We start from the raw sequence: 26338 nt of genomic DNA on the forward strand, positions 1-26338 counted from the left end.
TCCCCCCTTTTCCGGGCGAGAACCATGGACTCGGACTTGGAGGTGCTGATTCTCATTCCGGTCGCTTCACACTCGGCTGCGAACCGGTCCAGTGAGAGCTGAAGATCCCGGCCAGATGAAGCCATCAGGACTACATCATCTGCAAAAAGCAGAGACCTAATCCCGTGGCCACCAAACCGGAACCCCTCAACGCCTTGGCTGCGCCTAGAAATTCTGTCCATAAAAGTTATGAACAGAATCGGTGACAAAGGACAGCCTTGGCGGAGTCCAACCTTCACTGGAAACGTGTTCGACTTACTGCCAGCAATGCGGACCAAGCTCTGACACTGATCATACAGGGAGCGGACTGCCACAATAAGACATTCCGATACCCCATACTCTCTGAGCACTCCCCACAGGACTTCCCGAGGGACACGGTCGAATGCCTTCTCCAAGTCCACAAAGCACATGTAGACTGGTTGGGCAAACTCCCATGCACCCTCAAGAACCCTGCCGAGAGTATAGAGCTGGTCCACAGTTCCACGACCAGGACGAAAACCACACTGTTCCTCCTGAATCCGAGGTTCGACTATCCGACGTAGCCTCCTCTCCAGTACACCTGAATAAACCTTACCGGGAAGGCTGAGGAGTGTGATCCCACGATAGTTGGAACACACCCTACGGTCCCCCTTCTTAAAGAGAGGGACCACCACCCCGGTCTGCCAATCCAGAGGTACCGCCCCCGATGTCCACGCGATGCTGCAGAGTCTTGTCAACCAAGACAGCCCCACAGCATCCAGAGCCTTAAGGAACTCCGGGCGGATCTCATCCACCCCCGGGGCCTTGCCGCCGAGGAGCTTTTTAACTACCTCAGCGACCTCAGCCCCAGAAATAGGAGAGTCCACTACAGATTCCCCAGGCACCGCTATTTAAGTTATTGTGTAGAAATATGCAAAAAATAACCACACACGTACACAGTTGAAATTGAGAATATGTGATGTACCAAATTGTAATGCGTGTTCAAAACAAACTAATACCAAAGTTTGGAGTACCATTGGTTCAAATGGTGGTCAAACCAGAAACTGACTGCTTTTCTGACCCCCTTGGAGCCCCAATAATGTAAAACTGCACATTTCAGGATGGCCTTTTATTGTGGCTTGCCTAAGGCACATTTGTGCAATTAACATGCTGTTTATTCAGTATCATGATATACCACACCTGTGAGGTGGGATGGATTATCAATCAATCAAAATGTATTTATATAGCCCTTAATCACAAGTGTCTCAAAGGGCTGCACAAGGCACAACAACATCCTCGGCTCAGATCCTACATCAGGGCAAGAAAAAACTCAACCACATGGGATACAATGAGAAACCTTGGAGGGAACCACAGATGTGGGGACCCCCGCCCTGTGCGACCGGTGCAATGGATGTCGAGTGGATCTAGTTAATAGCAGAGGTGTGGACTCGAGTCACATGACTTGGACTCGAGTCAGACTGGAGTCATGAATTTGATGACTTTAGACTCGACTTGACAAAATGTAAAACGACTTGCAACTCGACTTAGACTTTAACATCAATGACTTGTGACTTGACTTGGACTTGAGCCTTTTGACTTGACATGACTTGCAACTTTCCCCAAAACCCAACAATTAAAAAGTTATTCAGGAGCGCTCCGTATCTTTCATTTTCTACGCGTGTCTGTCAACATGTGTGCGCTACCTGTCAGTACAACAGGCAATCAAATTACAACCACGTTATTTTCGTCACACAGCATTCATCCAATCAAATTGCAGGAAAACCACCACAGAAGAGCTCTTAAACAAAGCGCCAGTGAGGAATTAGTTATGCCAAAAATAGTTTTGTTTGGGTATTAAAACAACGACTTGGTCAACAAATAACGAATTACCGTATGCAAACATGCGGTTGGAAGATTACAGACGGAGACGCAACAACTTCCAACTTCGTTCGACATTTGAAGATGCACAAAGATGGGTAAGTTTTGAATTTAAGCTAACGTTTATTGGCTGAGTAACGTAACTTTTATTTGCTGTGTAGTTAAATCAGTGAGACTGTAAACTCACTGCTAACGTTAGAACCATAGACATCTTATAAGGGTACGCAGCATCGAGCGCTACTGGCGCTGACGAGACGAGACGCGCGACCGCCATCTTGGAGTGGTGATCCGCTCCACTCAGTGCAATTCTTTTGGCAGGAGCAATGAACTGTCAGCGTATTGTATCTCACTGAATACCACTGATTTTCACACGCTTTTTTGTCGTACTTGTAACTATGATAAAGGTCACATGTTTTGGCGTGTTCATAGTTTGCTTAACAATAATAGAATATTCTTATATGCTATAAATGACCGGACGTCCAAGATCTAAACTGGGAATAATAATCTCAGAGAAGGGGAAAAAAACGGTCAGCTATTTTTAAATTGAAGAAACAATATGATTAGGTTATATATACATGTGTATATCCTACATTAACAATGTCTGAATATAGTAGATATCTATATATCTTACGGACCAATAGACTTTATCTCTGTTGCTGCAACAGCAGAGAGTTTATTCTGTCTTGACAAGTTGTATTGATATTTTCTATTACATTCTTCCCGTAAACGATCATGCTTACAGTGATTGTTTTATTGGTATTTTTCATGTATGTTGCTTTGGATAAAAGTGTCTGCCAAATATTTAAACATATATAAACACTTGAAAGTCTTTGTATCAGCTAAAGCCACCAATCTGTTTCATTGGATTCAGAATCAAACCAAATGCTCTCTTACCCAACAAAGTTAGTATTTGAATATTGTTATTTGAAGACTTATTCCTGGTTCCAGTTATACTGTTAAGAGAGTATTGTTTTGTGTTTTGCCTAAAATGATGAATGCATCATAATCAGTGGTGGCTGGTGAATTTGGTTTTAGGTGGGGCTGAAAGTTTGTAAACCAAATACCAGTAGGGGGGTCATCCTCCTCCAGAAGATTTCTTTGTGATTTTCATATACAAATATTGAAGATCTTTGTTCCTTCACAACTCTGTGATAATATTCTTTTCACAAAATACTACCAATAGTATGTTAATGTTAAATCTTACTTGTGAAAAGTAATCCCCCGGTTCCTATTTTCAACAGTCCACTCATTTAAGCAGGAAAACGCTGAACACCAGCCCGGCATCTTTGTTTTCTACCTCTCAACTGTCAGTTTAGGCTGCTATCCAGCTCCTTATTTCCACTTGAAGATGGTGGCCAAATTGCTCGCGTCACAGCAGCCAATGCTGGGTTTACTTACAGTATAATATGTCTATGGTTATAACGTAATTGCAAACACTACAATCTGTTGCGTCCACTGCAGTTCGCTACCTTATTCATACTTTTTGTCAAGTGATTTTTTTTTAAGCAGAGCTGCATGAGGTACCTACACATAATGTTACGTTAGTGAATGTATCACACACAGTAACGTAACGTTAGACGGCGGTCAGGAGCACCGCGTATTTTAGCCACCTACAAAAAGACAAACATAGTCAAATAAAGGTCAGTTCAAATGTATACTACATTAAGAATATGTGTACAAATTCCATAGGGCCCTGACATCTAAAAAGTACAACTTTGTTCATTGTTATGTTCATGTATTTATGGTTTTCATGTGTACGCACACTTTAAAACACATACAGTTTGAGATGAGATCAATGAGATAAGGTAAAAACAGAATGGAAACTGCTGTGGAACTAGTTCCAATGCAATATGCCATGGAAATACAATGATAACACTTTTGTGCAAATAATTACAGTTGCACTTGTTTTTTCAAATGTGTTTATTCTGTAAAGGAATGAGTTACATGTTTAAAATAACTGGTTAATAGTGCTATTATAAAGTGCAATGTCAGCACTATTTTCTTTTATAGTAAATACATACAGCGTTTTAAAAGCATACACAATCTGTGTAAATATATTAGTCTGTGGTTAAAAGGACTTGAAATGACTCGAAACTCAAAATGCAGGACTTGGGACTTGACTTGAGACTTTTCAGTTTTGACTTGGACTTGACTCGAGACTTGCCTGTCTTGACTCGAGACTTGACTCGGACTTGAGGGCAAAGACTTGAGACTTACTTGTGACTTGCAAAACAATGACCTGGTCCCACCTCTGGTTAATAGTGTGACAGTCAAGTCCATAGTGGGGCCAGCAGGGGATCATCTTGAGTGAATACAAGTCAGCAGCGCAGAGACGTCCCCAACTGATGCACAGGTAATTGGTCCAGCCAAGATCCCGACTTTGAACAGCTAGTGCCTCATCTTTGGTTACCTAATAATCTCTCCACATAGGAGAGGGGGGCAGAGCAGAAAAGAAGCAACTGGTCTAAGAGGGGGGTATATTTAAAGGCTAGAGCAGTGGTTCTCAAATGGGGGTACGCGTACCCCTGGGGGTACTTGAAAGTATGCCAAGGGGTACGTGAGATTTTTTTTTTTATATTATAAAAATAGCAACAATTCAAAAACCATTTATAAATATATTTATTGAATAATAATTCAACAAAATATGAATGCAAGTTCGTAAACTGTGAAAAAAAATGCAACAATGCAATATTCAGTGTTGACAGCTAGATTTTTTGTGGACATGTTTCATAAATATTGATGTTAAAGATTTTTTTTTTTGTGAAGAAATGTTTAGAATTAAGTTGATGAATCCAGATGGATCTCTATTACAATCCCAGAAGAGGGCACTTTAAGTTCATGATTACTTCTATGTGTAGAAATATTTATTTATGATGTAAATCACTTGTTTATTTTTCAACAAGCTGTTAGTTATTTTTATATCTTTTTTTCCAAATAGTTCAAGAAAGACCACTACAAATGAGCAATATTTTGCACTGTTATAAAATTTAATAAATCAGAAACTGATGACATAGTGCTGTATTTTACTTCTTTATCTCATTTTTCAACCAAAAATGCTTTGCTCTGATTAGGGGATGCTTGAATTAAAAACATTTTCACAGGGGGTACATCACTGAAAAAAGGTTGACAACCACTGGGCTAGAGTATACAAATTAGTTTTAAGATGGGACTTAAACACTTCTACTGAGGTAACCTCTCTAACTGTTACCGGTTATCTTGGCAAAAAAGAAGTGCTCACTAATATTTGAGAGGAATAATTATTTTGTGTTTAAAGTTAACATTAACATTTTATTAGTTCAACTCATTAAAAATTGGAGCAAATGCAAAAGTGTATTGGTATTTTTTTCAGTTTACCATCCATTCATCCATCCATTTTTCTACAGCTTGTCTCTTTCCGGTGTCACGGAGGGTGCTGGAGCCTATCTCAGCTGCATTCGGGCGTAAGGCGGGGTACACCCTGGACAAGTCGCCACCTCGTCACAGGGCCAACACAGATAGACAGACAACGTTCACACTTACATTCACACACTCGGGCCAATTTTAGTGTTGCCAATCAACCTATCCCCAGGTGCACGTCTTTGGAGGAGGTGGGAGTAACCCGGAGTACCCGAGGGAACTCACGCAATCACGGGAAGACTATGCAAACTCCTCACAGAAAGATCCCAAGCCCGGGATTGAACTCTGGACCTTTGTATTGTGAGGCACATGCACTAACCCGTCCACCACCGTGCTGCCCTCTACAGAGTACATTACTTTTTTAATTTTACCAAACACATTAGGTATATTTGCATAATGTATCAGATCGGTATCGCTAATAAAATTCAGAATTTTACACAGTATCGAATCGGAAATAAAATCAGTGATATCGCACATCACTAATACGTACACACACACCTACACACACTCCTAAAAAAACTATTTTGTGCTCACAAAGCACATCTGGATAAATACTGCATGTTGTTTTGCATCAGGGACACATTGTGGGTGTAAATTGTGCATAAAAACAAGACAAACCAGGGTTTTAAAACACAAGTCAGTACAACTGGATGCCACATGCTGGGTGTCCTATCTTCACAGCGGGAAGATCTTTGTGCTCAACTTCCCTTCCATCAATCACTGGGCTCATTTGTTTGCACAATACTGCGCTGACAGTCCGAGGGTCTTGTTGCAGTCTGACTACATGTGTGATGGAACTTTAGGTTCAACGCTGCTTTAAGGAATATTTGGGGGGATTTGTTGCTTGGAAGCTCCACTCACAGATGTGGAATATAATGTATTTCACTTTTGTGTTCTGTAAGTGATGAGTATGGACATTTTTTTGAGATTAGGCTATTGACGAATCATCCATTTTCTTGCCCTCAAAAAGTCTGGAGTTGCTTTGACAAGACGTTTGAGGTCGAATGTGATCATAGAGCAGTCACATCATCAAGAAACACCACCGAGCTCAATTCCATTCCAATACATTAAATACATGATGTGGTATGCTTTGGATCATGATCTGTTCTCTTCCCATCATTTGGATTCAAGAACATCCAAGGCTTTTTCGATCTTTTCTTGGAAAATCTTAGTTGAAGTAGGTTTCTGGTTACTAAATGTAACCTGTATTTTGTACCTCGTTGTAAACCGGTTTGACCTGTAACATGTTTTAAAATAAAGTTAAACTCGGCACCTATTTGAGCATTTTGAAGGAGGCTTAGGTCCACATTAAAAGGACAACAAACGTCATAAATACCGCTTTAAATGTCACCTATACACAACTGAATATATTAAGGCTTCTTTTTTTTTTTATTTATGTACCTGTTTCGCATAATTTTATCTAAATTGGATGTTGTATCGTGTTCAATTAACTATATTAGGGACTTGATTTAATAAAGGTTAGGGTGTGGTAAAACACATGAAAACTTGATACAGTAGCATATGCAAAGCTGATCTACTAAATATGTGCAAAGTAGATTGCGTCTGTTAAGTGAGCAGAATGAGGGTGTGCAATCCATTTTGCGTCTCTGTCTTCATGATTACGCAAAATATATGCTGATCTTCAAAAACAGCTGCAATATTGAGAGAGGAAGCTGCAAATATATTTATTTAGCATGTGCGTTGTGATTTATCAACATTCATCCCCGTTTTGCAGGTACTATTTTGCGTTTTATTTAGCATGTGTCAGAAGGACGTGCTAACTGACGGTTCCACACACGCTGGATCAGTGCTCGCTCTGCAAAGATAGACGATGGACAGACGATAATTCTCTGTCCTACGTGTGTCTGTCAACATTTTGGATCGTCAGAAATAACAAATATTAGACATATCTTCTGCATCATTTTATAATTTCATAGCTGCTAGAAGATTTAGATTTTAAAACAATATTGATGCCTTATTTTAAATGACAATAGTTTATTTCACATAGAATATACAGTACAGGCCAAGAGTTTGGATACATATTCTCCTCATTCAATGGGTTTATTTTATTTTCATAACTATTTACAATGTAGACAGTCACTGAAGGCATCAAGACTATGAATGAACACATGTGGAGATATGTACTTAACAAAAAAAGGTGAAATAACTGAAAACCTGTTTAATATTCTAGTTTCTTCAAAATAGCCTCCCAAAATTGCTCTGATTATTGTGTTGCACACTCTTGCCATTCTCTAGATGAGCTTCAAGCACACCTGGGAAGTGAAATCCATTTCAGGTGACTACCTCTTGAAGATCATTGAGAAAATGCCAAGAGTGTGCAAAAAAGTAATCAGCGCAAAGGGTGGCTATTTTGAAGAAACTAGAATATAAAACTTGATTTTATTTTTTTCACCTTTTTTTGTTAAGTACATACATCCACATACATTGTTGTGATGCCTTCAGTGACAATCTACAATGTAGTATAATCATGAAAATAAAGAAAACACATTGAATAAGGTGTGTCCCAACTTTTGGCCTGTACTGTATATATCATTAACATATTGCTTATATAAAAGTGTCTTGAGCCACAGTAAGTACAGCCCTTCACCAATGAGTGCAGCTTCTGCTGCACAAAAATCAATCAATCAATCAATCAATGTTTATTTATATAGCCCTAAATGACAAATGTTTCAAAGGACTGTACAAACCACTACGACTACGACATCCTCAGAAGAACCCACATAAGGGCAAGGAAAACTCACACCCAGTGGGCAAGAAGAACTCACACCAGTGGGACGCCAGTGACAATGATGACTATGAGAACCTTGGAGAGGACCTCATATGTGGGCAACCCCCCCCGAGCAGGTCTAACATGATACTGTGAAGTTCAATCCATAGTGGCTCCAACACAGCCGCGAGAATCAGTTCAAAGCGGATCCAAGACTGCAGCGAGAGTCCCGTCCACAGGAAACCATCCCAAGCGAGTCGGATCAGTAGTGTAAAGATGTCCCCAACCGATACACAGGCGGACGGTCCATCCTGGGTCCCGACGAGCGGTCCATCCTGGGTCCCGACTCTGAACAGCCAGTACTAAATCCATGGCCATCGGACCGGAACCCTTCCGCAAGGAAGGGGGGACAGAGGAGAAAAAGAAAAGAAGCGGCAGATCAACTGGTCTAAAAAAGAGGCCTTTTTAAAGGCTAGAGTATACAGATGTGAAACGTAAATGCTTCTGCTGAGGTAGCATCTCGAACTGTTACCGGAAGGGCATTCCAGAGTACTGGAGCCCGAACGGAAAACGCTCTATAGCCCCCAGACTTTTTTTGGGCTTTAGGAATCACTAATAAGCCGGAGTCCTTTGAACGCAGATTTCTTGCCGGGACATATGGTACAATACAATCTGCAAGATAGGATGGAGCCTAGACCGTGTAGTATTTTATACGTAAGTAGTAAAACCTTAAAGTCACATCTTAAGTGCACAGGAGCCAGTGCAGGTGAGCCAGTACAGGCGTAATATGATCAAACTTTCTTGTTCTTGTCAAAAGTCTAGCAGCCGGATTTTGTACCAACTGTAATCGTTTAATGCTAGACATGGGGAGACCCGAAAATAATACGTTACAGTAATCGAGACGAGACGTAACAAACGCATGGATATGATCTCCGTGTCGTTAGGGGACAAAATGGAGCGAGTTTTAGCGATAATTACGGAGAAAAAATTGGTGTCAATGTAGATGTATTGCAAGACTGCCTGCTAAAATGCCCATAAAAAGTTGTAAATGTCTCTTACTACGACTATGGCCGTTCCTGTCCACATTTCAAGTGTCCTCTCTCCCATGAATGACTTGCATGCTTCCTGGAAGGTTTTGCAGTAGGGATGGGAATCGAAACTAGTTCTTGTTCAGCGCCGGATGATAGTGTATCAATTCCTAAGAACCGTTTGCCAATTTTTTAGAAGAGGGGCAATATTGTGAAACTTTTGAACACACAACATTTAACAATTATAAATAACTGTTGCATTTTTAACCCCATTGATATCATGCAAGCAGCTGCAAGGCCAGCACGTAATCTGCCGTGAATACAACAGGTACTAACTCCATCCATTCATCTATTTTCTACTGCTTGTCCCTGTCCATCACGTTAGCATCACTTACTAAATTGAAATTAATGCTTTCCTCATTTAGATGGGCAGGATGAAAGACAGATTCTGACTGGCTCCGAGGTGGGCAGTAAGTATGAGGTTCATTTCATATCTGCTGTCCAGCGCTATAGGTAAGTGTACGAGCAACGACTAAGTCTGTAGCTTAAAACTTGCACCTATTTTCCACAGTTCTAACAATTTTCAGGAAGTAAATGTTCAATTGTAGTCGGAGAAAAGTTGAATGTTTTCCTGCAACCACATTCACTCATTTCCATTGTTTAGTTGAAGCTCATACAATTACAAAATTGTGTAAAAGTCCATTCATATCAGCAGTTTTTGATTGATTGATTGATTGATACTTTTATTAGTAGATTGCACAGTACAGTACATATTCCGTACAATTGACCACTAAATGGTAACACCCGAATAAGTTTTTCAACTTGTTTAAGTCGGTTTCCACGTTAATCAATTCAGTTTTACATCAAATGTGAAAATGATATGTGATATTACCTTAGTGAGATATATCAAGCTTGTATTTGTTATTATTTAGATAAACATGGCTTACAGCACATTTTCTGAGATTTTCAATTGAAGGTTTTCATAAACTGTAAGACATAATCAAAGGGAACCCTTTGATTTTATAGATGATGATGATGTTAGCATCTCAGAAGACATCTGGGAGATATCCCCTGTCTGCAGCAAGAGACAACCAGATGGTGTAAAAGAGAGGCAGGTGCCTCTCCAGCTGCTTTGAAAACCTCAGGACGGAGGTCGTCAGCTCTGGAAGACTTGTCTTTTTTGGGCATTCATGGCAGATTTTATTTCTTTAATGGTGAAGTCAGTATCCAGGTCAGATTTAGGGTGGAGCTCAGGGACAGCAGCAGTTATTGCCGGTTTGTTAGCTGTGACAGGCTGGGCATAGACTATACTATATTGCTTGGTCCAACATTCAAGTTGAGATTCCAGATCAGTCAGTAATTCACTTGTGAGGGAACAGAGTGGAGAATACTTTTTGGGGACAGGGGCTGAAGCTTCTTTCAGGCCTACAAAAACACTTTGGATGTTGCCACTGGATGCACATGACTCGATACGGTCACATACTGTGTTCCTGTAGCCTTGCAAGGCAGTACGAGGGGCCTTTTGGACATAGTTGTATGCCTGCTTCCATTCTGCCATATTTGAGCAAGTGTTATGCTGCAAGCAGGAAAGCTTGTGGAGGTATTCGTATGCAGGAAAGTCTCCTGGTGATAGCACGTTGGCATGAGCCTTGAACCAGTCTGGCTGTGACCTGGATAGCCTTCCAAAGATGGAGAATGCAGCCTCCGTGGTGACAAGAGTGGAAGTGCTGCCAGGCAGAGGTGATGTCCACAGGTGAGCGGGAGAAGTCAGTGTTATCAATGATGAGGCATAGCCAGACACAAGTACCTCTTGGAATGCATGTTGCGGCGCAGAAGCATAGAAAGCAGAAACATTTAGGCGAGGAGTGAGCATGGGCCTGGTGTGTTGAAGCAGTATTGGGGTCAACCTTAGTTTGCAGCATACAAGAGCATGATCACCGTCACTGTCTGCTGAAAGCAGGCATCGGCAGCGTGTTCCACTTTTTAAAGGCCTACTGAAACCCACTACTACCGACCACGCAGTCTGATAGTTTATATATCAATGATGAAATATTAACATTGCAACACATGCCAATACGGCCTTTTTAGTTTACTAAAATGCAGTTTTAAATTTCCCGGGAGTTTCTTGTTGAAAACGTCGCGGAATGATGACGTGTACGCGTGACGTCATGGACTGTAAGGAAATATTAGCGATGGGCACACACACAGCTAAAAGTCGTCTGCTTTAACCACATAATTACACAGTATTTTGGACATCTGTATTGCTGAATCTTTTGCAATTTGTTATTTAAATAATGGAGACTATAAAAAAACAATGCTGTTGGTGGAAAGCTGTGTATGGCAGCTGTCTTTAGCACCGAGACACAGCCGATGTTTCTTTGTTTGTTGTGAAGCGGAGCGGTCAAGCGAACATGTTTTCTCTACGTCAACCAGCATGTTTTTGGATGGGGAAATTGTGATATATATCATTGGATTATTCGTCGTCCTGCAGCAGCAGCAGCTATGAGCTTGGCTCCTCGGCTTCTCTCTGCGACACTTTGTGTTCACCGCAGCCATCCGACCTCGAGATATGTCTTTACAACCTTTTACAATCTTTAAAATCTCACTAAAACACTATTAAAACAATAAGCAGATAAGGAATCTTCCAGAATTATCCTAGTAAATGTGTCTAATTACATCTGAAACGCTCACACTGCCGTCGCCCGGAGCCGTCGCTTTTTTTTTCTTTTTTTTTTCTATTCCTTCACTATCAAAATCTTAATTCACAAATTTTTCATCCTCGCTCAAATTAATGAGGACATTGTCGTTTTTTCGGTCCGATTAGCTCTTTTTGTTGGAGGCTCCCATTAAAAACAATGGGAATATGTGTGGAGCCTTGCAACTTTTGACGTCACGCGCACATACTTCCGGTACAGGCAGGGCTTTTTTGTTAGCGACCAAAAGTTGCAAACTTTATAGTCGATGTTCTCTACTAAATCCTTTCAGCAAAAATATGGCAATATCGCAAAATGATCAAGTCTGACACATAAAATGGACCTGCTATTCCCGTTTAAATAAGAAAATCTCATTTCAGTAGGCCTTTAAGCCCTCACGCTTCACCAGTACAAGGGGAAGTTGGGGCCAGAGTTTAGAAAGTGTGTGATGCCAGTTGAATTTGGGGGAGTTTGAGCCCTGACAGAAAGATAAAGCGATACAAAGTTTGTCTATGCTGCAGCCTTCCAGCAGACATAGTTCACTGTCATTCATGTTGCCTTGACCATAATCTCCCAGTATGTCAGGCATTGCACTGGAGTTCACACCCACTCAGGCATTGAAGTCTCCAAAGATCAACAGGTGTTCGGTTGAGGGGGTCTTTTGAATAATGGAGCTCAGTTGATTGTAGAGTGTTTCATTTGAATCCAGGTCAGAGGTCAGTGTATCAATCAATCAATCAATCAATGTTTATTTATATAGCCCTAAATAGCAAGTGTCTCAAAGGGCTGCACAAACCACAACAACATCCTCGGTACAGAGCCCTCATAAGGGCAAGGAAAAATTCACACACAGTGGGACGTCGGTAACAGTGACAATGATGACTTTGAGAAACCTTGGAGAGGACCGCATATGTGGTCCCCCCCCTTTGATCCAGTGTAGGGTCATAGGTGGCTATGATTGTGACTGGATGACAGTTTGAGTGACGGCGAAGAGAGGAGAGGCGTGGTGTGATGTGCACTAGTTTTCCACTGAGGACAAGATTTTTTTGAATTGCAAAACCAACACCACATTTCACTGTCATCGTTTGTAAATCCATTCCAGAATAAGGTGTAGTTTTCTTTTTCTAGACACAGACAATGTCAGTTAGATTTCACTCAGGGCGGCGGCGGAGATGTTGAGGCCAAGTAGTCCTAATTAAATGAGGCCTGATTTGCGAGGTGAGGCACAGTCCATCTCAGATCTAACGCCAAATAAGCGCACAATACAGCATGCAATAGATGTATTTGTGGCAGTTGCAGGATGTAAACGTGGTCGCGCCGACGAGTTGCAAGTCGTGGAGGCACAATATAACAACTCATGGAGAGAAGATATGTTTATATCGCAGAGCGCCAGGCCAGAATTGTGTAGACCCATGCAACTTCTGGACTCTACAGGTACTGCAGGTTCCAACGCAACATGGGTGTGTGACTATTGGTTTAGTTTATGACTTGCCAAGCAATGACAGACTAACTAGGTCTATTGCCCCTTGACCATTGGCAATGTGCTCTTCTGCTCACCTGGGGCCGATTCAGGTGCTATGGCAGCAGGCACGCCCTGAACTCACCGTACCAGACCCTGCTGCCAAGCTAGCTAGGTGGACTGGGTTTCGTCTGGCCTCTTGCCTTTGACATGTCTGGCCGGCATAGCGCTCAGGGTCATTGAGACACACAAACTGTTCTGCCACGGCAAGGCACCAATCCACAGAACATTGTCTCCTGCATGTTTGAAAACACTGCAAAATGCTGCAGGTAGGAACATGAAAACATGAACGTGTAGTAAATGACAGTTTATTTGTGGTGATGCCCCATAAAGTACACTCATATAAATAAGGCAGTCTGTCAGTGTTAGACACCCCTGCATAACGTCAACAGGGACTTATTATGCAAAACCAACGTCTCTTATCTGTTGGTACCTGTTACAATGTATTTCATATGGGGTTGTACGGTATACCAGTACTAATAAAATACTGCGGTACTAATGAATTCAAAACAATACTATACTATCTTTGAAAAATAGCAGAATTTCTTTGTTATTTGCTGTCTGGCAGTAACGTACACACTGCAAAAAGTCAGTGTTCAAAAACAAGAAAAAAAAAATACAAAAATTAGGAGTATTTTATTTGAACTTAGTAAAATTATCTGCCAATAGAACAAGAAATTTGGCTTGTCAAGATTTTCCAAAACAAGTAAAATTAGCTAACCTCAGTGAACCCAAAAAATCAGTTTATTCTCACTAATATAAGTGCACTTTTCTTGGTAGAAAAAAAAAGACTTTTTTGCCCAATATGTTTAAACATTTTCTTAAATTAAGTAAATGTTAGTGCCATTATCTTGACATACTGATATGCGCTCGGCATCATGATTTTTTTTTTCATGCTTGAAGTAAGAAATGATTACTTTAAAAAAGTAGTTTTATACTTGTGAGTGTTGATGACACAGCTTTGCATCATTTGGCATTCTAGTTTCAAACATGTTTTACTCAATATAGGTCATAAAATCTCAGCAACAAGCTGTAAATTCTTCCTGAGATAATTTAGGAACAAAACCCTTAAAACAAGTAAAACACTAACACAAAATCTGCTTAGTGAAAATAATTATCTTATCGGACAGAAAATAAGCAAATATCACCCTTATTTGAGATATTTAATATTACTTAGATTTCAGTTTTTGAGATGAGGCTCATGATGTTGAGTGTGTCAGTACGCACACACAGCTGCGCATACAAGGAATAACAACATGGAGAGGAATAATAGTAAAAAACAGCATTTCTTCTGGTTAATAAAGAGTGTGCATGAAGCACAATATGGGTTTCAAAACTACCAATAAAGGTAACATTTTAAATACAGTAGTGCCGCAATACAACAGTGTAAGCCCTGTTTTAAAACATGCCTTGCCATAGGTGGCATTAAAGTATTACCACCTTTGCTTCCCACTTTGGTACAAATTCTAATAATAATCATCCAGACCTGCACAATAACTTTAAAGGTAATATACTTAACTACCAACACTGTTGTGCACATACAGATACTTGGACCCACACACAGCGGCTTTTTGCCAATTATTAGCGCAGTTAAAACCATCCTAGTAGCACAACCTATCCTTCTATTCTCAAACACTTTTTCCTTTCGGGGTGGCGGGGGGTCGCTGTAGCCTATCTCAGCTGCATTCGGGCGGAAGGCGGCGTACACCCTGGTCAAGTCACCACCTCATCGCAGGGCCAACACAGATAGACAGACAACATTCACACTCAATTCACACACTAGGGCCAATTTAGTGTTGCCAATCAACCTATCCCCAGGTGCATGTCTTTGGAGGTGGGAGGAAGCCGGAGTACCCGGAGGGAACCCACGCAGTCACGGGGAGAACATGCAAACTCCACACAGAAAGATCTCGAGCCCGGGACTGAACTCAAACTAATGCAAAAGAAATAACTACAAACTTCTACAGCTTGTGTTTTATCTTGAACAGTGTGCGTTTTATTTGCTACATGTCTTATCTGTGTAATGACTGTATATCTTTAAACCAACAACCAAGAGTGTCAAACATAAACCATTAAGCATTTAATACAAAGTTAATAAAACTTTTTATTCTATTCTAACCTATACCTAGATTTTGGCAGACTATATGTAAAAAAGAACAATTCACAGTTTTATATGCATGCAATAAGAAATACCCAATGTGTTTAATTACTTTTAATTTTTATTTCAATATTATACAATTGTTCTTTAAGCGTAATAAGAAACATATGTGTAATGTATCATTAAGGTTTTCTGTTAATACAAAGCCAATATTGACATTTGTTTGTAGTCCCCTTTATTGTAAAAAGTATCAAAAGTATTGAAATACATTTTGGTATAAGTAGCATTACCAAAATATTAGTATCGGGAAATACCTAATTCAGGATCCCAGTAAATCCCAAAAATCTGAAATCAAACTATGGAGGCATGGCGAAGATATTAATGAAACAATCTTGCCGTGTTCAAAACTTGCTCTAAGCGAGCAGTTTGTAATTTGAGATTTTAGTGATGTATTTTGCCTGAGTTAAGTCAGCGGATATCTCTGAATATTTTTAAGGTTTTCAGAGAATTGCACATCAACCCCTGCAAAGACCTATGAAAGGATCAAGATGGCATTACACAGGACAATGTTGTGACTACGCAGGGACAAAATCTCCAAAAACAGAAAAAATCACTTTTTGTGAAAAAGAGTCATGGTAGGGGTCTGAATAGTCACTAAACATAAGTTGTCAACACTTTTTTGTACCCAATGCAAAAAACAAAAACACTAAGAAGGACCTCTTCATTAGCGTCTAATACTATGTCACTTCACCAGCTACACACAACACATTTTTCCCAGAAATCCTTACTCAAGACCACCCAGTTGGCCGCCACATTGGGCAACCAGAGTCAATGCTTTCCTTGAGGAGCAACAAACTGCCACGCCAACTCCTTTCTGAGTCCACTCTTGTACTGTGTGCTATTAAAAAAAAAAAAAGAAAAAACATTCGTATGGTTTTAAAAAACAGTAAAAATTAGGTCATTATTTCTACGCCATGTTTGACTAGAACGACCAAGGGAAAACATGTCATATGAGTCATGTGACTAGTCAGACAATTGTGGTGGTCAGTGCTGTCAAACACTAAGTTAATGGTTATGAGACTTGTGCTCAGGGACTCCTTAAAGGGGAACATTATCACAATTTCAAAAGGGTTAAAAACAATAAAAATCAGTTCCCAGTGGCTTGTTTTATTTTTCGAAGTTTTTTTCAAAATTTTACACCTCCCGGAATATCCCTAAAAAAAGCTTTAAAGTTCTTGATTTTCGCTATTTGCAATGCGACTGTCCATTTCCCTGTGACATCATACAGTGCTGCCAATACAAACAACATGGCGGTTACCACAGCAAGATATAGCGACATTAACTCGGATTCACACTCGGATTTCAGCGGCGTGAACGATTCAACAGATTACGCATGTATTGAAACAGATGGTCGGAGTATGGAGGCAGATAGCGAAAACGAAATTGAAGAAGAAACTGAAGCAATTGAGCGAATAGCTATTGACGCTATTCGGCCATAGCATGGGTGTACCTAATGAACTGGCCCATAGCATGGCTGCCTAATTAGCATCCCCGGTAAAATGTGCGGACCAAACGATCAGGACTTTCGCATCTTGTGACACTGGAGCAACTTAAATCAGTCGATTGGTAAGTGTTTGTTTCGCATTAAATGTGGGTATCTAGTTTCAAATGCACATACAGCTAGCGTAAATAGCATGTTAACATCGATTAGCATAGCATGTTAACATCGATTAGCTGGCAGTCAAGCTGCGACCAAATATGTCTGATTAGCACATAAGTCAACAACATCATTTGGCAGAAATACCGGACAATTCCACAAACTTTATGGCTGGCTCGCATCGTGGTCACTCCGTGATCACGTACGACCGCCAGACACTTCTGGATGTGGACGAATCGGGCCGTTTTGGACTGATAGACACTTGCGTGCTAGACTTGCTAACTAGCATGGGAATACATCGGCGGCTACATCCAGCGGCCTGTGAAGCAGGGGAGTCTAGTAGCAGCGGGGGCCGTCTACGGAGCAGACGCCAGCGGTGTGATCGGAAACGCGGATGCCGAGCGGGGCTTAAAACAAAGCAGAAGGCTAATCCCCACAGAACACCACTTTCCTCCATCCCGAAGACGGATTTAGATGGAAAATGCGAGACTACTGGTCTGGGTAAGGAGTCCGTTAAATTACAACAAGTTTTTTCTGCTTTGAGTGTTTCAGAGTTGGACATGTGTTTTACCGAGGTGGCTAACTATGATGCGTGCAGTTTATCAAAGCAACAAACAAACAATCGGAAAATCCCCGTTACTGAGGTGGCTAACCATGATGTGTGCAGTTTATCAAAGCAACAAACAAACAATCGGAAAATCCCCGTTACTGAGGTGGCTAACCATGATGTGTGCAGTTTATCAAAGCAACAATCAAACAATCGGAAAATTCCTGTCGTATCAATTCCTAGATATGGTCGTAACTATACTAAATGCACTGGGCATAATAAACACAACATTATTAATATTGCTACTACGGATAATTTGATCAAAAACTCCCTAAAACAGCCCACTACCTATAATATAGTTTTTTTAAACATAAGATCATTGTCTCCTAAAACGTTGTTAGTTAATGATATCATCAGAGACAACAATCTTAACGTCATCGGTCTCAGCGAAACCTGGCTTAAACCAAACGACTTTTTTGCGCTAAATGAGGCATGTCCTCCTAACTTTACACATGCGCATATTGCCCGTCCGCTCAAAAGGGGTGGGGGGGTCGCACTAATATACAACGAAAACTTTAACCTTAGTCCTAACATAAATAATAAATATAAATCGTTTGAGGTGCTTACTATGAGGTCTGTCACACCGCTGCCTCTACACCTGGCTGTTATCTACCGCCCCCCAGGGCCCTATTCGGACTTTATTAATGAATTCTCAGAGTTCGTTGCTGATCTAGTGACACACGCCGATAATATAATCATAATGGGGGACTTTAATATCCATATGAATACCCCATCGGACCCACCGTGCGTAGCGCTCCAGACTGTAATTGATAGCTGTGGTCTCACACAAATAATAAATGAACCCACGCATCGCAACGGTAATACAATAGACCTAGTGCTTGTCAGGGGCATCACCGTTTCCAAAGTTACGATACTCCCGTATACTAAAGTATTGTCCGATCATTACCTTATAAAATTCGAGGTTCAGACGCATGTTCGTCAAACTAATAATAATAATACCTTCTATAGCAGCCGCAACATTAATACAGCCACAACGACAACTCTTGCTGACCTACTGCCCTCGGTAATGGCACCATTCCCAAAGTATGTGGGCTCTATTGATAACCTCACTAACAACTTTAACGACGCCCTGCGCGAAACCATTGATAACATAGCACCGCTAAAGTTAAAAAAGGCTCCAAAAAAGCGCACCCCGTGGTTTACAGAAGAAACTAGAGCTCAGAAATTATTATGTAGAAAGCTGGAACGCAAATGGCGCACGACTAAACTTGAGGTGCACCATCAAGCATGGAGTGATGGTTTAATAACTTATAAACGCATGCTTACCTTAGCTAAAGCTAAATATTACTCAAATCTCATCCACCGTAATAAAAACGATCCTAAATTTTTGTTTAGTACGGTAGCATCGCTAACCCAACAAGGGATTCCTTCCAGTAGCTCAACCCACTCAGCTGATGACTTTATGCAATTCTTTAGTAAGAAAATTGAAGTCATTAGAAAGGAGATTAAAGACAATGCGTCCCAGCTACAACGGGGTTCTATTAACACTGACACGATTGTATATACGGCGGATACTGCCCTCCAAAATAGTTTCTCTCATTTTGAGGAAATAACATTAGAGGAATTGTTACAACGTGTAAATGGAATAAAACAGACAACATGTTTACTTGACCCTCTTCCTGGGAAACTGATCAAGGAGCTTTTTGTATTATTAGGTCCATCAGTGCTAAATATTATAAACTTATCACTCTCCTCGGGCACTGTTCCCCTAGCATTCAAAAAAGCGGTTATTCATCCTCTTCTTAAAAGACCTAACCTCGATCCTGACCTCATGGTAAATTACCGACCGGTGTCTCACCTTCCCTTTATTTCAAAAATCCTTGAAAAAATTGTTGCGGAGCAGTTAAATGAACACTTAGCGTCTAACAATCTATGTGAAACCTTTCAATCCGGTTTCAGGGCAAATCACTCCACGGAGACAGCCCTCGCAAAAATGACTAATGATCTATTGCTAACGATGGATTCTGATGCGTCATCTATGTTGCTGCTCCTCGATCTTAGCGCTGCTTTCGATACCGTCGATCATAATATTTTATTAGAACGTATCAAAACACGAATTGGTATGTCAGACTTAGCCCTGTCTTGGTTTAACTCTTATCTTACTGATAGGATGCAGTGTGTCTCCCATAACAATGTGACCTCGGACTACGTTAAGGTAACGTGTGGAGTTCCCCAGGGTTCGGTCCTTGGCCCTGCACTCTTCAGCATCTACATGCTGCCGCTAGGTGACATCATACGCAAATACGGTATTAGCTTTCACTGTTATGCTGATGACACCCAACTCTACATGCCCCTAAAGCTGACCAACACGCCGGATTGTAGTCAGCTGGAGGCGTGTCTTAATGAAATTAAACAATGGATGTCCGCTAACTTTTTGCAACTCAACGCCAAAAAAACGGAAATGCTGATTATCGGTCCTGCTAGACACCGAACTCTATTTAATAATACAACTCTAACATTTGACAACCAAACAATTAAACAAGGCGACACGGTAAAGAATCTGGGTATTATCTTCGACCCAACTTTCTCCTTTGAGGCACACATTAAAAGCGTTACTAAAACGGCCTTCTTTCATCTCCGTAACATTGCTAAAATTCGCTCCATTCTGTCCACTAAAGACGCTGAGATCATTATCCATGCGTTTGTTACGTCTCGCCTCGACTACTGTAACGTATTATTTTCGGGTCTCCCCATGTCTAGCATTAAAAGATTACAGCTGGTACAAAATGCAGCTGCTAGACTTTTGACAAGAACAAGAAAGTTTGATCACATTACGCCTGTACTGGCTCACCTGCACTGGCTTCCTGTGCACTTAAGATGTGACTTTAAGGTTTTACTACTTACGTATAAAATACTACACGGTCTAGCTCCATCTTATCTTGCCGATTGTATTGTACCATATGTCCCGGCAAGAAATCTGCGTTCAAAGGACTCCGGCTTATTAGTGATTCCCAAAGCCCAAAAAAAGTCTGCGGGCTATAGAGCATTTTCCGTTCGGGCTCCAGTACTCTGGAATGCCCTCCCGGTAACAGTTCGCGATGCCACCTCAGTAGAAGCATTTAAGTCTCACCTTAAAACTCATTTGTATACTTTAGCCTTTAAATAGACTCCCTTTTTAGACCAGTTGATCTGCCGTTTCTTTTCTTTTTCTTCTATGTCCCTCTGTGTATCGGCTGGGGACATCTCTGCGCTGCTGGTCCGCTACCCTTGGGATTGTTTCCTGCTGGCTCCGCTGTGAACGGTACTCTCGCTGCTGTGTTTGGACTGGACTCTCGCGACTGTGTTGTATCCATTGTGGATTGAACTTTCACAGTATCATGTTAGACCTGCTCGACATCCATTGCTTTCCTCCTCTCTAAGGTTCTCATAGTCATCATTGTCACCGACGTCCCACTGGGTCATTATTGTCACCAATGTCCCACTGGGTGTGAGTTTTCCTTGCCCTTATGTGGGCCTACCGAGGATGTCGTGGTGGTTTGTGCAGCCCTTTGAGACACTAGTGATTTAGGGCTATATTAGTAAACATTGATTGATTGATTGATTGATCAACAAAACTCACAATTATGATTTCGTTGACTTAATCGTTGCAAATGCATCTGCAGGTTATCCATACATCTCTGTGCCATGTCTGTCTTAGCATCGCCGGTAAAATGTGCAGACACTCTGGCACATTCAATGGGGGTCTGGTGGCAGATTTCTTGCTAGTGGTGCAACTTGAATCCCTCCCTGTTAGTGTTGTTACACCCTCCGACAACACACCGACGAGGCATGATGTCTCCAAGGTTACAAAAAATAGCCAAAAAACGGAAAATAACAGAGCTGAGACCCGGTGTTTGTCATGTGAAAATGAAAATGGCGGGTGTATTACCTCAGTGACGTCACGTTCTGATGTCATCGCTACAAGACCGATAAACAGAATGGCGTTTAATTCGCCAAAATTACCCATTTAGATTTCTTAAATCGGTTAAAAAAAATACATGGTCTTTTTTCTGCAACATCAAAATATATATTGACGCTTGGATAGATTTGGTGATAATGTTTCCCTTTAAAATGAATATCTAGGCTACAGTGTAAAAATGCAACAGTGATAGTTTGGTTCATTCACATGGGCGTCAATGCACATCCCCGACATATTTAATGGGTCTGAAAATAGAGGAACATTATAAAATGTTTCAAGAAACCCAAAGCACTAAACTTTTTGAGACAGCGGGTCCTTCTTGCTGTCACTCGAGTGCAAAATCACTTAGCATCAGCTCGTAGATTGACAATGCTGGTGGGTGGTTTGCATTGTGCAGGGTAAAAAGCAGGCACATTTTTCCTCAACAGTTTGTTTGATTATGTCTTTGTCCGTCATCGGGGGGCTTTTAAGTGCAGAAGCAAAACCGCGATCCCCTTAGTGACATCACATAAGGACTCGTGTCCGCGGGTAATGTATGGAGCTGTGCCGTTTTTGAATAAGCAAGACCGAAATGGGAGCGCAACCAAAGAAAACACGGCGTCAACGAGCCGGGTCGCAACATTTGTTTTCGTGGTGGTTAAAAACAAGAGAAAGGGATAGCCTGTGAGGTACCCACTGACCTAGTTATAGAGGTGATGACAATATGAAAATAATTAGGACATTATCTTCCTGCAGCTCTGTGAAGATTTACTGAAAATGTGTCTTTTGTTTGTGCCTCAAAACACATCGTTTTTATAGCATCTCATTTAAAAGACAGCAAGTAAACATATACTATAAGAAGATGATTTATTCACCTATATTTACAGTAATTATTGATAACTGTTCGGGGTTAGTGCGTCTGCCTCACAATACGAAGGTCCCGAGTAGTCCTGAGTTCAATACCGGGCTCTGGATCTTTCTGTGTGGAGTTTGCATGTTCTCCCCGTGAATGCGTGGGTTCCCTCCGGGTACTCCGGCTTCCTCCCACTTCCAAAGAAATGCACTTGGGGATAGGCTTGATTGGCAACACTAAAATTGGTTCTAATGTGTGAATGTGAGTGTCAATGTTGTCTTTCTATCTGTGTTGGCCCTGTGATGAGGTGGCGACTTGTCCAGGGTGTACACCGCCCTCTACCCGATTGTAGCTGAGATAGGCACCAGCGCCCCCTGCGACCCCATAGGGAATAAGCGGTAGAAAAATGGATGGATGGATGAACTGCTCATCTATTATTTGACTCCCAGTTTTCAGGATTAACTGTAATTTACCACAACAACAGTCAGGGAAACATCAGATGGTGTACATTGCATTTATTGTCGTCATTATTGTCAGGAACTCGCATGGCTGCAGTATTTGTAACCCCAATATGCAGGAACCAAGAGGACGAGATCAGGTAGGAGATTTTAATGTAATTAACACAGGAAATGAGGCAATTGTGCATATAGCTCGGTTGGTAGAGCGGCCGTGCCAGCAACTTGAGGGTTGCAGGTTCGATTCCCGCTTCCACCATCCTAGTCACTGCCGTTGTGTCCTTGCGCAAGACGCTTTACCCACCTGCTCCCAGTGCCACCCACACTGGTTTGAATGTAACTTAGATATTGGGTTTCACTATGTAAAGCGTTTTGAGTCACTAGAGAAAAAGCGCTATACAAATATAATTCACTTCACTTAGAAGGTCCAAACATAAAGTCAATCCTCGAGCACTAAGGAGCGCGTGAGACAGGCATAAATAGAAACATGTTGTGGGGGTTGCCCTCCTGGGGGTTCTTCAGACCACCAAGCACCGACATGAGAGTCCGTTTCAAGGTTACAATAGTGTTTTATTTTGATGAATTGTCCCCAGCTGCTTTTCAGCAATTGTCCTTACAGTCTCTTTCTCACTCGCTCTCGCTCTCACGTCAGTTCCCCTCCAGCTCCAACACCACTCTCCTCCCAGCTGCTGCCTTTTAACAGAGCGACAGGTGATTAGATAACCAGGCCCAGGTGGGCCATCTACGCACCTGTTGCTAATATCAAAGCCGGTCCTGGCACACTCCGCTTCGCTGCAGGCCCGCATGCCACGCCCCCTCCACACATGTTGATGGGCACCAGGAGTGGACCGGTTGCCAATCAACAGCAGGTGACGAGAAAACAGCGCTCAGCGGACCAAGCAGGAAATAGAAACTAAATAAGAACACCGATTGGAAGTAAACACAAAACAAGGAAGCACAAACAGAAATGAGGTGACAGATCGTCGCAATTATATTGATGCAAAATACAGGTGAGACTCAAAAACAATGAAGTGCATTAATTTCAACAATTCAACTTCAAGTGTAAACATACCTGAAACAATTTGAGCGTACGACTGCTAGTCTGCACTATACTGAAGCAGAATGAGTCGAACTGTTACCATCCGCTACACGGATCGTTTATTGTTTTGCTTTTTGGTTGTGTTTTGATCATTTCTGGACTCTACCGATCCCTTGGTTGTGCATTTCCTTGTTTTGTATTGTCACCATGGCAACTTAATTACGCCTCCTGCGCGGGCTCCTGATGCACACCTGCTTTTGATTATTGTTTGGTATTTAAGACCGCCTGCTACCTGTGTTCGTTCTGTGTGGTATGTTTGTTACCCGCAACAGTTACGTGAGTTTTGTCTGTTTGAATTCTGTCTGCGAAGTGTAGCTTAGCCTCCGCGCGCTCGGCTCGCGCTTTATGGACTTTTTGAACTCTGCCTTTTGCTAACATTTTGTATTCTGCTTCCCGTGCATTGGCACACTTTTATTTTACCGTTTTTACAAGTTTTCTTTTGTATTTTCATATTAAAACCTGTTCCTACCTTCATTCCTGCTTGTTTTGATCCCGTGGATCGAGAGGCGACATTCCCCGCGCATCCACAATGCGGCGCCCACGTGAAACAAACACCAATCAAGAACGTTAAAATAATATCTACACAGCGGACATTTATCAATGAAAATATGGAAAAGCTGCTGCTGATGCGTTTAAAAGAGAAGCAGCTCAACAGAAATACTTCAAAAGTCCACTGTTCAAAAAACGACTGTATTTAAGAGTAGTGCAGGCTATTGTATTGTTTTATACAATATTTGTTATCTAAGTTTGTTTTTCGTTTTAAAAGGCATGTTGACTGTTAAATGATGCTGTTTGGGGGGGTTAAGTTGATTAAAGGGGAACATTATCACCAGACCTATGTAAGCGTCAATATATACCTTGATGATGCAGAAAAAAGACCATATATTTTTTTAACCGATTTCCGAACTCTAAATGGGTGAATTTTGGTGAATTAAACGCCTTTCTGTTTATCGCTCTGGAGGCGATGACGTCAGAATGTGACGTCGCCGAGGTAATACAGCCGCCATTTTCATCTTCAACACATTGTAAACATTGGGTCTCAGCTCTGTTATTTTCCGTTTTTTCGACTATTTTTTGGAACCTTGGAGACATCATGCCTCGTCGGTGTGTTGTCGGAGGGTGTAACAACACTAATAGGGAGGGATTCAAGTTGCACCACCGGCCCGAAGATGCGAAAGTGTCTGCCGCCAGACCCCCATTGAATGTGCCGGAGTGTCTCCACATTTTACTGGCGATGACAGACATGGCACAGAGATGTATGGATAACCTGCAGATGCATTTGCAACGATTAAGTCAACAAAATCACAAAGGTGAGTTTTGTTGATGTTGACTTATGTGCTAATCAGACATATTTGGTTGCGGCATGACTGCCAGCTAATCGATGCTAACATGCTATGCTAATTGACGCTAACATGCTATTTACCGGCGGTGCTAAAGCAGACATGGCACAGAGATGTATGGATAACCTGCAGATGCATTTGCAACTATAAAGTCAACGAAATCACAAAGGTGAGTTTTGTTGATGTTGACTGCCAGCTAATCGATGCTAACATGCTATGTTAATCGATGCTAACATGCTATTTACCGGCGGTGCTAAAGCAGACATGGCACAGAGATGTATGGATAACCTGCAGATGCATTCGCAACTATATTACGTTTCCTTCCACCCACATTTAATGTGAATAAAACACTTACCAATTGACGGATTTAAGTTGCTCCAGTGTCACAAGATGCGAAAGTCCTGATCGTTTGGTCCGCTCATTTTACCGGCGATGCTAACGCAGCTATTCGACCATGCTATGGCTATTAATAGAGTCAATAGCTATTCGCTCAATACCTTCAGTTACTTCTTCAATACTTTCATACTCCAATTATCAGTTTCAATACATGCGTAATCTGTTGAATCGCATAAGACGCTGAAATTCGAGTCTGAATCCGAGCTAATGTCGCTATATCTTGCTGTGGTATCTGCCATTGTTTGTTTACATTGGCAGCACTGTATGACGTCACAGTGAAATGGATAGTCTCATCGCAAATAGCGAAAATCAAGCACTTTAAAGCTTTTTTTAGGGATATTCAGAGACCGGTAAAATTTTGAAAAAAAACTTCAAAAAATTTGACAAACCACTGGGAACTGATCTTTATTGTTTTTAACCCTTTTGAAATTGTGATAATGTTCCCCTTTAAGTGGATTTCAAATAATTTTAATGTGATACGTTGATTTGAGATACAAGTGTTTTGAGTTAACAGCTCCTTCACAGAACCAGAATTGTATTTTGACATGTCTTTAGATAAAATAAAACATTGTAGGTTTCAAACAGTACAATTAATGTTTGTTTAGCCACAGCTTTTGTTAACCTGAATTTGCCACATAAAATAAAACCTTGGAGTTCAGGAGTAACATGTTGAAGGACAGTTCTGCCAACAGCCAG

Source organism: Nerophis ophidion, linkage group LG08, assembly GCF_033978795.1.
Source record: "Nerophis ophidion isolate RoL-2023_Sa linkage group LG08, RoL_Noph_v1.0, whole genome shotgun sequence".
NCBI classification, from domain to species: Eukaryota; Metazoa; Chordata; class Actinopteri; order Syngnathiformes; family Syngnathidae; genus Nerophis; species Nerophis ophidion.